The sequence below is a fragment of the Arachis ipaensis genome, chromosome B6, assembly GCF_059453495.1.
Source record: "Arachis ipaensis isolate K30076 ecotype BB chromosome B6, ASM5945349v1, whole genome shotgun sequence".
Lineage (NCBI taxonomy): Eukaryota > Viridiplantae > Streptophyta > Magnoliopsida > Fabales > Fabaceae > Arachis > Arachis ipaensis.
In genome coordinates, this window is record NC_142441.1 from 112,991,880 (window position 1) to 113,006,086 (window position 14,207).

Genomic DNA, 14,207 nt, shown 5'->3' on the forward strand with positions numbered 1-14,207 from the left:
GCCCTTTATAATTAATGCTCTCCCGCTCAATGCACACTTTGAAGCTTTCACATCTCATAGGAGATGATTTGACATATTTTACTGCATTGCGAATTCTTGTAATTGAATCATCAATCTCTTTCAAACCATCTTTCACTATCAAATTTAGGATATGAGCACAACAACGCATATGAAGATAGTCCCCCTTTAAAACAAGACTATTCCATGCATTTAATCTCTTTTTCAAGTATAAAATTGCACCATCATTAGAAGTTGCGTTATCAACCGTTACAGTAAAAACTTGATGCAATTTCCAAGCATCCAAACAACCTTCAATAGCTCTACCAAGTACTTCTCCTGAATGACCCTCAACCCGGCAAAAATTCAATATCCTCTTTTGCAACTTCCAATCATTGTCAATAAAGTGTGCCGTTAGAGACATATAAGTCAAATTTTGACTCGATGTCGTCCAAGTGTCAGTTGTAAGGCACACTTTTTGACAATGATGAGAGAGATAACTTTGTAACTTTATTTTCTCTGTTTCATAAAAAGAAAGTATATCACGGGCCAATGTAGTACGCGAAGGGATTTTAAACTTAGGTTGCAAGCTATGCAATAGCCTTCGAAACACATTTCTTTCTACAAATCGGAAAGCTAGCTCTTCAGTCACAAACATCTCAGTGAGGATACTTCGAGATACTGCTTGGTCAAACTTTGTAACACTTGGTGAGGATATAGGACCACTTGTTCCCCCTTCTATCCTTTGTCTCTTGTTCTGTTCATTGTTCGAGTCAAAACATCGCTTCCGATGTTGCCGTATAGCACTTGTTCCCCCCGCATATTTTATTTGACCGTTGCAGTTTTTACATCTCGCATATTTCTCTATCCCTTCGATTGGAATGAAATGTTCCCATATCTCTGATTGATTCTTACGCCCAGAAGATCCACTAGGTTGAGGAGGTAATGAGGGATGAGCAGGAAGAACAGCAGGATTTGAATGCTCCTCTCTCTCAGACATTTTTAATATGAGCAGCAAACCTAATTGTAAAATATAAAATATATACCAAATTAATTACCAATGTACAATATACATTAAAATATAATGATCAACCTGCATAAAATAAACCCTTAATCAAGAACTTGCCACGCAGTCTTCATTACTTGGTTCAGGGAAATAATGCTAAAATTACGAAAGCGATAGAGAAGTTGAAATAACCTAAGATACAAAATATAAAATTACATTTAGACAAGATTGACCAGAAAGAGTATCGTTGACTATCGAAGAGCCACAGAAATCAGGAAATTGGAATGTGAAAGTGAGTTTGTGAGATGAATGACCTCAGTAAGAGGAGTGAAGAATCTGATAGTGAAACGGGAGTCAGAGATCTTATTTAAGAAACAAGTCTCGGAGATGTTGAACTCAGCAGCCACAGCTTGCTTCCATTGGCGATCTCTTTCTTCATCTAACAAACAAACTGCAGCAGGGTTTCCCTTGAATGCTGACTCAGTGAACGCGTCCACCTCAGTAATTTGGAGAGTAATTTAGTGTCTTGAAAAAGTAACAAACAAGATAAAGTGAGCAGGAGCAGTACCAAAGCTGTTAGCATTAACTTGAGTTAGTTAGAATTAGTTTTACCAGCTGTGATTAGTGTATGTTTAAGCTAATCTCAGTTGACATCTCTTATATATTCGACCAACTCAGTGTAATCAATATACAGTAAATTCAATCACAATTCATACTACCATTCTGTTTTCTTGTAACACAAGTCTGCTATATTTTTTCTTTCTATTTTATTCTTCACTTCTTCAAGACTCATTGAGTTATATTCATGCTTCTAATAAACGGGAGATAAGTACAGAACACAAAATAATAATTTTATGATGCTATTAATCAAAGACTCAATATGTGATTCTTCATCATCAATTATTTGAAGACCCTTTTGTCAATTTCACGTAAATCATTTAAAATATACTCTTAGATCGATTGCCAACATCATATTTCATAGGAGAGCAAGATTTTGTTGCCCCGTCGGAACCAAACAGCATCCAGAAATGACACATGTGACCAATGCAAACAACTAAACAACACTTTAAAAAGGAAAATAAATAAATAAAATGACACAAACTATGAAGTAATAAATACATCATTACATGCTAACATTAACAGGGTTACTTAGACCAAGTTTGGAACTTAATTTTTCTTCAGCAATGCTCTCTTTAGAAATATGAGAAACGCCTCCAAAAAATGAAAGCCGCAGGAACCAGTTTGCAAGTCAACAATGCAAGGGCATTCTAGAGCTCTCTGAGCTTTCACCTCATCTAGTCTACAACAACATCAACAATAAGCAAACGTAAGAGTACTGGAAAACAAACAGAAGAAACTACAGACCAGAATTATAAAACAAAGTTTATAAGATCTGACAGAAAGCTTTTCTACAAATTGCATACGAACACATTAATTGGGTATTAGTTAGAATTATTGTATCAATTCCTAAGGCTATCCTGTACAAAATTAATCACAGAACAAGAATTTTTGGTCTAAAACCGCCAGATTCACTCTTAATGGTTCAGAACTGTTGGCCTGATTAATTAAAAACAAGATTAAATTCTAGGTTCAAAGTGGTGTCCAGGTCTAAATACCAAATCCATAGGCTAGCTCATTTCAGGCAGCATTTAGAATGAACATAAAATTGCACCATATTAAAATAGAATGCCAAATGAAGGCAAAATACAAGCTCTTATGCTGATCAAACAAAGAAATTAGATCAAAAACCTCATTCAAGCATTTTAACAAGCATGAGATATGCAGATTATGTGCAGAATATAGTTCAGTATTCATGGCAGTATTAACAGACACAGTAGGTACAGGTTATACACAGCAACATTCCCAGTTTCAGAAAAATCTAAACAATCAGCCATCATTAATCAGCATTCAATCCTCAAAACAAAAGTCATCTAGCCTATAACCACCTAGTTACTAAAGCAAAATCAAAAGGCAGAATTAAAAAGCAGTAGTAAAAACGAAACAGAAAGTAAAGGAAGCAGGGCAGGGACAGGGATGAAAGGGAAACCTGCGTTGTTGAAGAGAGGAGAAGACGAAAGGAAGTGAGGGCGACGTGGGGAGGGCCGCAATGGCACAGGGGTCCGTCACTGCTGGGTGCTGCTCGCCGGAATGGAAGGAGATGCGGCTAGGGCTGGCTCGGTGACTGGGAAGAGAAGAAGAAGGAAATGTAGAACAGAGAGAAGAGGGAAAAAGAAAGAGAGAAATGGAGGAGCGAGCGATGGCGGTGTGGTTGTCGCCGGCGGCGCCGGGGTGGATGGTTGGTGGGGAAGGTGGGTTGGTTGCGGCGGCAGAAGGGGAGACGAGAGGATGTTGCAACGCGATGAGGGTTTTTGCATTTTCAGTTTTCACATTTTCAATTTTTGAGTTTGGAAGATTGAATTGAAGTTAGTGACGTGAATAAACCAGTTTTTATTTGGTTTAAAACTAAACTGAACCATAAAAACTGGTTTTTAATAAACTGGTTTTTATAAAAAACTATGGTTTCAGTTCAGTTTTTTATTTAAAAAAAACTGGTTTATTTAAAACAGTTTCAATTCAGTTTCAGTTCAGTTCAGTCAAACCAGTTTTTTTGCACACCCCTACTTCCTGGAGTTGAACGCCAGCTTTTGTGCCAGTTTGGGCATTCAAATCTGGTTTTGGCTCCTTTTCTGGCGCTGGACGCCAGATTTGGGTAGAAAGCTGGCGTTGAACGCCAGTTTACATCGTCTATTCTTGGCCAAAGTATAGACTATTATATATTGCTGGAAAGCCCTGGATATCTACTTTCCAACGCAATTAGAAGCGCGCCATTTCGAGTTCTGTAGCTCCAGAATATCCACTTTGAGTGCAGGGAGGTCAGAATCCAACAGCATCAGCAATCCTTCTTCAACCTCTGAATCTGATTTCTGCTCAAGTCCCTCAATTTCAGCCAGAAAATACCTAAAATCGCAGAAAAACACACAAACTCATAGTAAAGTCCAGAAATATGAATTTAACATAAAAACTAATGAAAACATCCCTAAAAGTAACTAGATCCTACTAAAAACATACTAAAAACGATGCCAAAAAGCGTATAAATTATCCGCTCATCATAACACCAAACTTAAATTGTTGCTTGTCCCCAAGCAACTGAAAATCAAATAGGATAAAAAGAAGAGAATATACTATAAATTCCAAACTATCAATGAAACATAGCTCCAATCAAATGAGCGGGACTTATAGCTTTTTGCCTCTTGAATAGTTTTGGCATCTCACTCTATCCATTGAGGTTCAGAATGATTGGCATCTATAGGAACTCAGAGTTCAGATAGTGTTATTGATTCTCTTAGTTCAGTATGATGATTCTTGAACACAGCTATTTTATGAGTCTTGGCCGTGGCCCTAAGCACTTTGTTTTCCAGTATTACCACCGGATACATAAATGCCAAAGACACATAATTGAGTGAACCTTTTCAGATTGTGACTCAGCTTTACTAAAGTCTCCAATTAGAGGTGTCCAGGGTTCTTAAGCACACTCTTTTTTTTGCTTTGGACCTTGACTTTAACCGCTCAGTCTCAAGTTTTCACTTGACACCTACACGCCACAAGCACATGGTTAGGGACAGCTTGGTTTAGCCGCTTAGACCAGGATTTTATTCCTTTAGGCCCTCCTATCCATTGATGCTCAAAGCCTTGGGATCCTTTTTATTTGCCCTTGCCTTTTGGTTTTAAGGGTTATTGGCTTTTTCTGCTTGCTTTTTCTTTCTATTTTTTTTTCGCTATATATTTTTTCGCCTTTTTTTTTTCTGCAAGCTTTGTTCTTTGCTGCTTTTTCTTGCTTCAAGAATCATTTTTATGATTTTTCAGATTATCAAATAACATGTATCCTAGTCATCATTCTTTCAAGAGCCAACATATTTAACATTCTTAAACAACAACTTCAAAAGACATATGCACTGTTCAAGCATTCATTCAGAAAACAAGAAGCATTGTCACCACATCAATATAATTAAACTAAGTTCAAGGATAAATTCGAAACTCATGTACTTCTTGTTCTTTTGAATTAAAACATTTTTCATTTAAGAGAGGTGATGGATTCATAGGACATTCATAACTTTAAGACATAAGTACTAACTACTAATGATCATGTAATGAAGACACAAACATAGATAAGCACATAACATAGAAAACAAAAAAAAAACAGAAGAAATAAGAATAAGGAATGAATCCACCTTAGTGATGGTGGCGTTTCCTTCTTGAGGAACCAATGATGTCCTTGAGCTCTTCTATGTCTCTTCTTTGTCTTTGTTGCTCCTCCCTCATTGCTTTTTGATCTTCTCTTATTTCATGAAGCATGATGGAGTGCTCTTGATGTTCCATCCTTAGTTGTCCCATATTGGAACTCAATTCTCCTAGGGAGGTGTTGATTTGCTCCCAATAATTTTGTGGAGGAAAGTGCATTTGATGCATCTCCGGGATCTCATGGTAATGAGCTTCTTGCGCCTCTTGAGCTCCATGAATGGGCTCTCTTGCTTGCTCCATCTTCTTCTTAGTGATGGGCTTGTCCTCTTTGATGAGGATATCTCCCTCTATGTCAATCCCAGCCGAATTGCATAGGTGGCAAATGAGGTGAGGAAAGGCTAACCTTGCCATAGTGGAGGACTTGTCAGCCACCTTGTAGAGTTCTTGAGGTATAATCTCATGAACTTCCACATCTTCTCCAATCATGATGCTATGGATCATGATGGCCCGATCTATAGTAACTTCAGACCGGTTGCTAGTGGGAATGATTGAGCATTGAATGAACTCCAACCATCCTCTAGCTACAGGCTTGAGGTCCAATCTTCTTAGTTGAACCGGCTTGCCTTTGGAGTCAATCTTCCATTGAGCTCCTTCTATACATATGTCCATAAGGACTTGGTCCAACCTTTGATCAAAGTTGATTCTCCTTGTGTAGGGGCGTGCGTTCTCTTCCATGTTTGGCAAGTTGAACGCCAACCTCACATTTTCCGGACTAAAATCCAAGTATTTCCCCCGAACCATTGTAACATAGTTCTTTGGATCCAGGTTCTTACTTTGATCATGGTTCTTGGTGATCCATGCATTAGCATAGAACTCTTGAACCATTAGGATGCCGACTTGTTGGATGGGATTTGTTAGAACTTCCCAACCTCTTCTTTGAATTTCATGTCGGATCTCCGGATACTCATTTCTTTTGAGTTTGAAAGGGACCTCATGGATCACCTTCTTCTTAGCCACAACATCATAGAAGTGGTCTTGATGGGCTTTGGAGATGAACCTTTCCATCTCCCATGACTTGGATGTGGAAGCTTTTGTCTTCCCTTTCCCCTTTCTAGAGGATTCTTCGGTCTTAGGTGCCATCAATGGTAATGGAAAAACAAAAAGCTTATGCTTTTACCACACCAAACTTAGAATTTTGCTCGCCCTCGAGCAATAAAAGAAAGAATAGATGAAGAAGAAGAAGAAATGGAGGAGAGGGAGAGTGGGAAGTGTTTCGGCCAAGAAGGGTGTAGAGGGGTGTGTTGTGTGAATTTGATGAAGAATGGAGGGCTTTATATAGGGAAGGGAAGGGGGAAAGATTTCGGCCATATGGGTGGGTTTGGGTGGGAAATTGGTTTTGAATTTTGAAGGTAGGTGGAGTTTATGAGGTAGGTTTATGGGGAAGAGTGGATGGATGTGAGTGGTGAAGAGGTGATGGGGAAGAGAGATTGAGGTGATTGGTGAAGGGTTTTTGGGGAAGAGTGTTTATGGGGTTGTGTGAAAGAGAGTGGTCAGAAGAAGTGAGTGGAGGTAGGTGGGGATCCTGTGGGGTCCACAGATCCTGAGATGATCCTGTGGGGTCCACAAATCTTGAGGTGTCAAGGCATTTACATCCCTGCACCAATTTAGGTATGCAAAATGCCCTTGCACACAACTCTGGGTGTTCAGCGCCAGGTTGGGGCCCATTTTGGGCGTTCAACGCCCATTTGTTGTCATTTCTGGTGTTGAACGCCAGAACCATGCTCTGTTCTGGCGTTGAACGCCAGGCAAATGCTCCTCCAGGGTGTGATTTTTCTTCTGCTGTTTTTGATTCCGTTTTCAATTTTTATATTTATTTTGTGACTCCTCATGATCATGAACCTATAAAGACATATAACTAAGAAAAATATAGTTAAATAAAAATTGGGTTGCCTCCCAACAAGTGCTTCTTTAATGTCAATAGCTTGACAGTGGGCTCTCATGGAGCCTCACAGATGTTCAGAGCATTGTTGAAATTTTCCAACACCAAACTTAGAGTTTGGATATGGGAGTTCAACACCAAACTTAGAGTTTGGTTGTGGCCTCCCAACACCAAACTTAGAGTTTGACTGTGGGGGATTGGGTTGACTCTGCTTTGAGAGAAGCTTTTCATGCTTCCTCTTCATGGTTGCAGAGGGAGATCCTTGAGTTTTAAACACAAGGGAGTCCTCATTCCATTGAAGGACTAGTTCACCTCTGTCAACATCAATCACAGCTCTTGCTGTGGCTAGGAAAGGTCTTCCTAGGATGATGGATTCATCCTCTTCCTTCCCAGTATCCAGGACTATGAAATTAGCAGGGATGTAAAGGTCTTCAACCTTTACTAACACGTCCTCTACTTGTCCATATGCCTGTTTTCTTGAATTGTCTGCCATCTCTAATGAGATTTTAGCAGCTTGCACCCTATAGATTCCAGTTTCTCTATTACAGAGAGGGGCATGAGGTTTATTCCTGAACCAAGGTCACACAAGGCCTTAAAGATCATGGTGCCTATGGTACAAGGTATTATGAACTTTTCAGGATCCTGTCTCTTCTGAGGCAATGTCAGTTGATCCATATCACTTAGTTCATTGATGAACAAGGGAGGTTCAACTTCCGAAGTATCAATACCAAATAATTTGGCATTCAGCTTCATGATTGCACCAAGGAACTTGGCAGCTTGCTCTTCACTAACATCCTCATTCTCTTCAGAAGAGGAATACTCATCAGAGCTCATGAAGGGCATAAGGAGGTTCAATGGAATCTCTATGGTCTCTAGATGAGCCTCAGAGTCCTTTGGTTCCTCAGAGGGAAGCTCCTTATTGGTCACTGGACGTCCTAGGAGGTCTTCCTCCTTGGGATTTACGTCCTCCTCTCCTTCTTTGGGTTCGGCCATGGTGCTTATGTCAATGGCCTTGCACTCTCCTTTTGGATTCTCTTCTGTATTACTTGGGAGAGTACTAGGAGGGATTTCAGTGATCCTTTTACTCAGATGGCCCACTTGTGCTTCCAGATTTCTAATGGAAGACCTTGTTTTATTCATAAAACTTACAGTGGCCTTAGATAGATCAGAGACTAAGTTTGCTAAATTAGAAGTATTTTGTTCAGAGTTCTTTGTCTGTTGCTGAGTGGATGATGGAAAAGGTTTATTATTGTTAAACCTGTTTCTTCCACCATTATTAAAGCCTTGTTGAGACTTTTGATCCTTCCATGAGAAATTTGGATGATTTCTCCATGATGAGTTATAGGTGTTTTCATAAAGTTCACCTAAGTAATTCACGTCTGCTATTGTAGGGTTCTCAGGATCATAAGCTTCTTCTTCATAAGAAGCCTCTTGAGTACTGTTGGATGCAGCTTGCATTCCATTCAGACTCTAAGAGATCATATTGACTTGCTGAGTCAATATTTTGTTCTGAGCCAATATGGCATTCAGAGTATCAACTTCAAGAACTCCCTTCTTCATAGGTATCCCATTATTCACAGGATTCCTCTCAGAAGTGTACATGAACTGGTTATTAGCAACCATGTCAATGAGTTCTTGAGCTTCTGCAGGCATTTTCTTTAGGTGAATGGATCCACTTGCAAAAGTATCCAATGACATCTTTGATAGCTCAGATAAACCATCATAGAATATATCCAGGATTGTCCATTCTGAAAGCATGTCAGAAGGACACTTTTTGGTTAGCTGCTTGTATCTTTCCCAAGCTTCATAGAGGGAGTCACCTTCCTTCTGTCTGAAGGTCTGAACATCCACTCTAAGCTTGCTCAGCTTTTGAGGAGGAAAGAACTTGGCTAAGAAAGCCGTGACCAGCTTATCCCAAGAGTTCAGGCTATCTCTGGGTTGAGAGTCCAACCACACTCTAGCTCTGTCTCTTATAGCAAAAGGGAAAAGCATGAGCCTGTAGACTTCAGGATCTACTCTATTAGTCTTAATAGTATCACAGATCTGCAAGAATTCAGTTAAGAACTGAAAAGGGTCTTCAGATGGAAGTCCATGAAACTTGCAGTTTTGCTGCATCAGAGAAACTAATTGAGGTTTCAGCTCAAAGTTGTTTGCTCCAATGGCAGGAATGGAGATGCTTCTTCCATGTAAATTGGAATTTGGTGCAGTAAAGTCACCAAGCATTCTCCTTGCATTGTTGTTGGGTTCGGCTGCCATCTCCTTTACTTGTTCGAAATTTTCAATCAAGTTGTCTCTGGATTGTTGTAATTTAGCTTCTCTTAATTTCCTCTTCAGAGTCCTTTCAGGTTCTGGATCAGCTTCAACAAGAATGTCTTTTTCTCTGTCCCTGCTCATAAGAAAGAGGAGAGAAAAAGAAAAGAAGAGGAATCCTCTATGTCACAGTAAAGAGGTTCCTTATTGTTAGTAGAAGAAAAGAAGAAGAGAAAAATCTGAACTCAGAAAGAGAGAGAGAGGGTTCGGATTTTTGGTGGGTGAGGGAGAGATGTTAGTAGATGAATAAATAAATAGAATAAGATGAGAGAGAGGAAATTTCGAAAATAATTTTTGAAAAAGAGTTGGTTGATTTTTGAAAATAGTTTTTGAAAAAGGTTAGTGGTTTTTCGAAAATAAAAATAAAAAATTAAAATAATAAAAAAGAAATTTTTGAAAAAGGGGGAAGATATTTTCGAAAATAGAGAGAGAGAGTTAGTTAGGTGGTTTTGAAAAAGGTAAGAAACAAACAAAAAGTTAGTTAGTTAGTTGAAACAAATTTTGAAAAGATAAGAAGTTAGGAAGTTAGAAAAGATATTTTGAAATCAAATTTTTGAAAAAGATAAGATGAGAAGATATTTTTTTTTTTGAAAAGATATGATTGAAATTAGTTTTGAAAAAGATTTGATTTTTAAAATCACAATTAATGACTTGATTCATAAGAAATCACAAGATATGATTCTAGAACTTAAAGTTTGAATCTTTCTTAACAAGCACGTAACAAACTTGAAATTTTTGAATCAAAACATTAATTGTTATTGTTATTTTCGAAAATATTGATATAAAAATAAGAGAAATATTTTTGAAAAATATTTTTGGAATTTTCGAAAATAACTAAGAAATTTGAAAAAGATTTGATTTTTGAAAAAGATAAGATTTTCAAATTGAAAATTTGATTTGACTCATAAGAAACAACTTGATTTTAAAAATTTTTGAAAAATTCAATCCAAATTTTCGAATTTGATGAGAGAAAAAGGGAAAGATATTTTTTTTTTATTTTTGAAATTTTATATGATGAGAGAAAAACATGAAAATGATGCAATGCATGAGATTTTTAGATCAAAACAATGAATACATGCAAGAATGCTATGAATGTCAAGATGAACACCAAGAACACTATGAAGATCATGATGAACATCAAGAACATATTTTTGAAAAATTTTTTATGCAAAGAAAACATGCAAGACACCAAACTTAGAATTCTTTAATGCTTAGACACTAAGAATTCAAGAATGCATATGAAAAACAAGAAAAGACACAAAACATGCAAATGTAAAGATCAAACAAGAAGACTTACCAAGAACAACTTAAGATCATGAAGAACACTATGAATGCATGATTATTTTCGAAAAATGCAAGATGCACATGCAATTGACACCAAACTTATGATATGACTCAAGACTCAAACAAGAAACACAAAAAAAAAGTATTTTTGATTTTTATGATTTTCTAATTTTTTTTGGATTTTTATTTTATATTTTTCGAAAATTATTTAGAAAGAAAGAAAAATAAGGATTCCAAAATTTTTAATATGAATTCCAGGAATCTTGCCATGTTAGTCTAAAGCTTCAGTCCAGGAATTAGACATGGCTCACTAGCCAGCCAAGCTTTCAATGAAAGCTCCGGTCCAAAACACTAGACATGGCCAATGGCCAGCCAAGCTTCAGCATGTAATTCAGACATGACATGCCTGACATACCCTACAGTCGTATAACAGCTGATGGTTGGAAGCCTCAGTCCAAAAGAATTTAGACATGGCTTTACAGCCAGCCAGGCTTCACATGCTTCATGAAACACTAGAATTCATTCTTAAAAATTTTGAATCTAAAATTTTTTTTCGAAAACAGGTGAGAAAATTTTGAAATATTTTTGAAAAATTTTTGAAAAGAAAACAAAAAGAAAATTACCTAATCTGAGCAACAGGATGAACCGTTAGTTGTCCAAACTCAAACAATCCCCGACAACGGCGTCAAAAACTTGGTATGCGAAATTGCTACTCAGGTTGTGAATTGTTGTTCGAAATTGATTCCCTGGCAATGGCACCAAAAACGGATGCACAGGACCATGGTCTAAACATATCTTCACAACTTCGCATAACTAACCAGCAAGTGCACTGGGTCGTCCAAGTAATACCTTACGTGAGTAAGGGTCGAATCCCACGGAGATTGTTGGTATGAAGCAAGCTATGGTCACCTTGTAAATCGCAGTCAGGCGGATATAAAACAGTAATGGGTTTTCGAAAATAAATAATAGAATAGGGATAGAAATACTTATGTAATTCATTGGTGAGAATTTCAGATAAGCGAATAGAGATGCTTTCGTTCCTCTAAACCTCTGCCTTCCTGCTATCTTCATCCAATCAGTCTTACTCCTTTCCATGGCTGGCCTTATGTGATACATCACCATTGTCAATGGCTACTTTCGGTCTTCTCTCGGGAAAATGATCCAAATGCCCTGTCACGGCACGGCTAATCGTCTGGAGGCATCACCCTTGTCAATAGCTTCATCTTATCCTCTCAGTGAAAATGGTCAACGCACCCTGTCACGGCACGGCTATTCATCTGTCGGTTCTCGATCATGCTGGAATAGGATTTACTATCCTTTTGCGTCTGTCACTAACGCCCTGCAATCGCGAGTTTGGAGCTCGTCACAGTCATTCATTCATTGAATCCTACTCGGAATACCACAGACAAGGTTTAGACCTTCCGGATTCTCTTGAATGCCGCCATCATTCTAGCTTACACCACGAAGATTCTGGTTAGGAGATCTAAGAGATACTCATTCAGTCTAAGGTAGAACAGAAGTGGTTATCAGACACGCGTTCATAGGGAATGATGATGATTGTCACGTTCATCACATTCAGATTGAAGTACGAATGAATATCTTAGAAGCGAAATAAGATGAATTGAATAGAAAACAGTAGTACTTTGCATTAATCTTTGAGGAACAGCAGAGCTCTACACCTTAATCTATGGAGTGTAGAAACTCTACCGTTAAAATTACATAAGTGAAAGGTCCAGGCATGGCCGAGAGGCCAGCCCTCAAACGTGATCTAAGATAGCATACAACTGATCAAAGATGCCTAATACAATAGTAAAAGGTCCTATTTATAATAAACTAGCTACTAGGGTTTACAGAAGTAAGTAATTGATGCATAAATCCACTTCCGGGGCCCACTAGGTGTGTGCTTAGGCTGAGCTTGAGTGTTGCACGTGTAGAGGTCCTTCTTGGAGTTGAACGCCAGCTTTTGTGCCAGTTTGGGCGTTCAACTCTGGTTTTGGCTCCTTTTCTGGCGCTGGACGCCAGATTTGGGCAGAAAGCTGGCGTTGAACGCCGGTTTACGTCATCTATTCTTGGCCAAAGTATAGAATATTATATATTGATGGAAAGCCCTGGATGTCTACTTTCCAACGCAATTAGAAGCGCGCCATTTCGAGTTTTGTAGCTCCAGAAAATCCACTTTGAGTACAGGGAGGTCAGAATCCAACAGCATCAGCAATCCTTCTTCAACCTCTGAATCTGATTTCTGCTCAAGTCCCTCAATTTCAGCCAGAAAATACCTGAAATCACAGAAAAACACACAAACTCATAGTAAAGTCCAGAAATGTGAATTTAACATAAAAACTAATGAAAACATCCCTAAAAGTAACTAGATCCTACTAAAAACATACTAAAAACGATGCCAAAAAGCGTATAAATTATCCGCTCATCAGAGCCTGTCATCAATTGATGAGTGGTTCGGAGCAGATGTGCTGTTTTGGTTTTGATAAGTATGTGGAGAAGTGTTATTGTGGGGGTGTTGAGATGTCCTCTGGGTGAATTTTTGGTGAGCTGCATTATTGTTGGAGTTGTAACGTCTCTGGTCTTGGTTTTGATCTTGCTCACTTCCCCACCCAAAGTTCGGGTGATTTCTCCATCCAGGGTTGTAAGTCTTGGAGTATGGATCATAGTTTTTCCTTGGTGAATTCCCAATGTAGTTGGCTTGCTCCTGACTCCCTTCTGCTTCTTGGTTTACTCCTTCTTGTGTTGTTGATGAAGTGGAGATTGTTGCTACTTGGTTCATCTCCATCTTCTTGGTGAGGTCAGCCAGCTGCTGGGTAATGAGCTTGTTTTGGGCCAACAGAGCGTCTACATTGTTTAGCTCCATCACTCCTCTTGTGTTCCCTCTTTCGGAAGCATAGAAATAGTCATTTTCTGCTACTGTTTCAATAACATCTATGGCTTCCTCAATGGTCTTCTTCTTGTTCAAGGACCCTCCAGATGAATGGTCTACTGCCTTCTTTGACTCATAAGAGAGCCCTTCATAGAAAATGTGCAGCTGGACCCATTCGTTGAACATGTCAGGTGGACACCTCCTTGTTAAGTCTTTGAACCTCTCCCGTGCTTCATACAGAGTCTCACCATCCTGTTGCCTGAAGGTTTGAACCTCAGCTCTCAGCCTATTGATTCGTTGAGGAGGGTAGAATCTTGCTAAGAATTTGTTCACCATATACTCCCAAGTTGTCAAGCTCTCCTTTGGGAAGGATTCCAGCCACTTGGCTGCCTTGTCTCTGAGTGAGAAGGGAAATAAGAGCAATCTATAGGCGTCAGGATGAACACCATTAGATTTTACTGTGTCACATATTCTCAGGAAGGTGGTCAAATGTTGGTTGGGATCTTCTTGAACACCTCCTCCAAACAAACAGTTGTTCTGAACAAGGGTGATGAGCTGTGGTT

The 14,207-nt window shown here is 38.7% G+C and overlaps 1 non-coding gene across 1 annotated transcript; it reads left to right on the forward strand.

The window, feature by feature from the left end:
• The first annotated feature begins 13,828 nt into the window (after positions 1-13,828).
• LOC148562349 (small nucleolar RNA R71) lies at positions 13,829-13,932 on the forward strand. Its single transcript, XR_015887461.1, has one exon. It is a non-coding gene; the product is annotated as a small nucleolar RNA R71 (small nucleolar RNA).
• Positions 13,933-14,207: the final 275 nt, after the last annotated feature.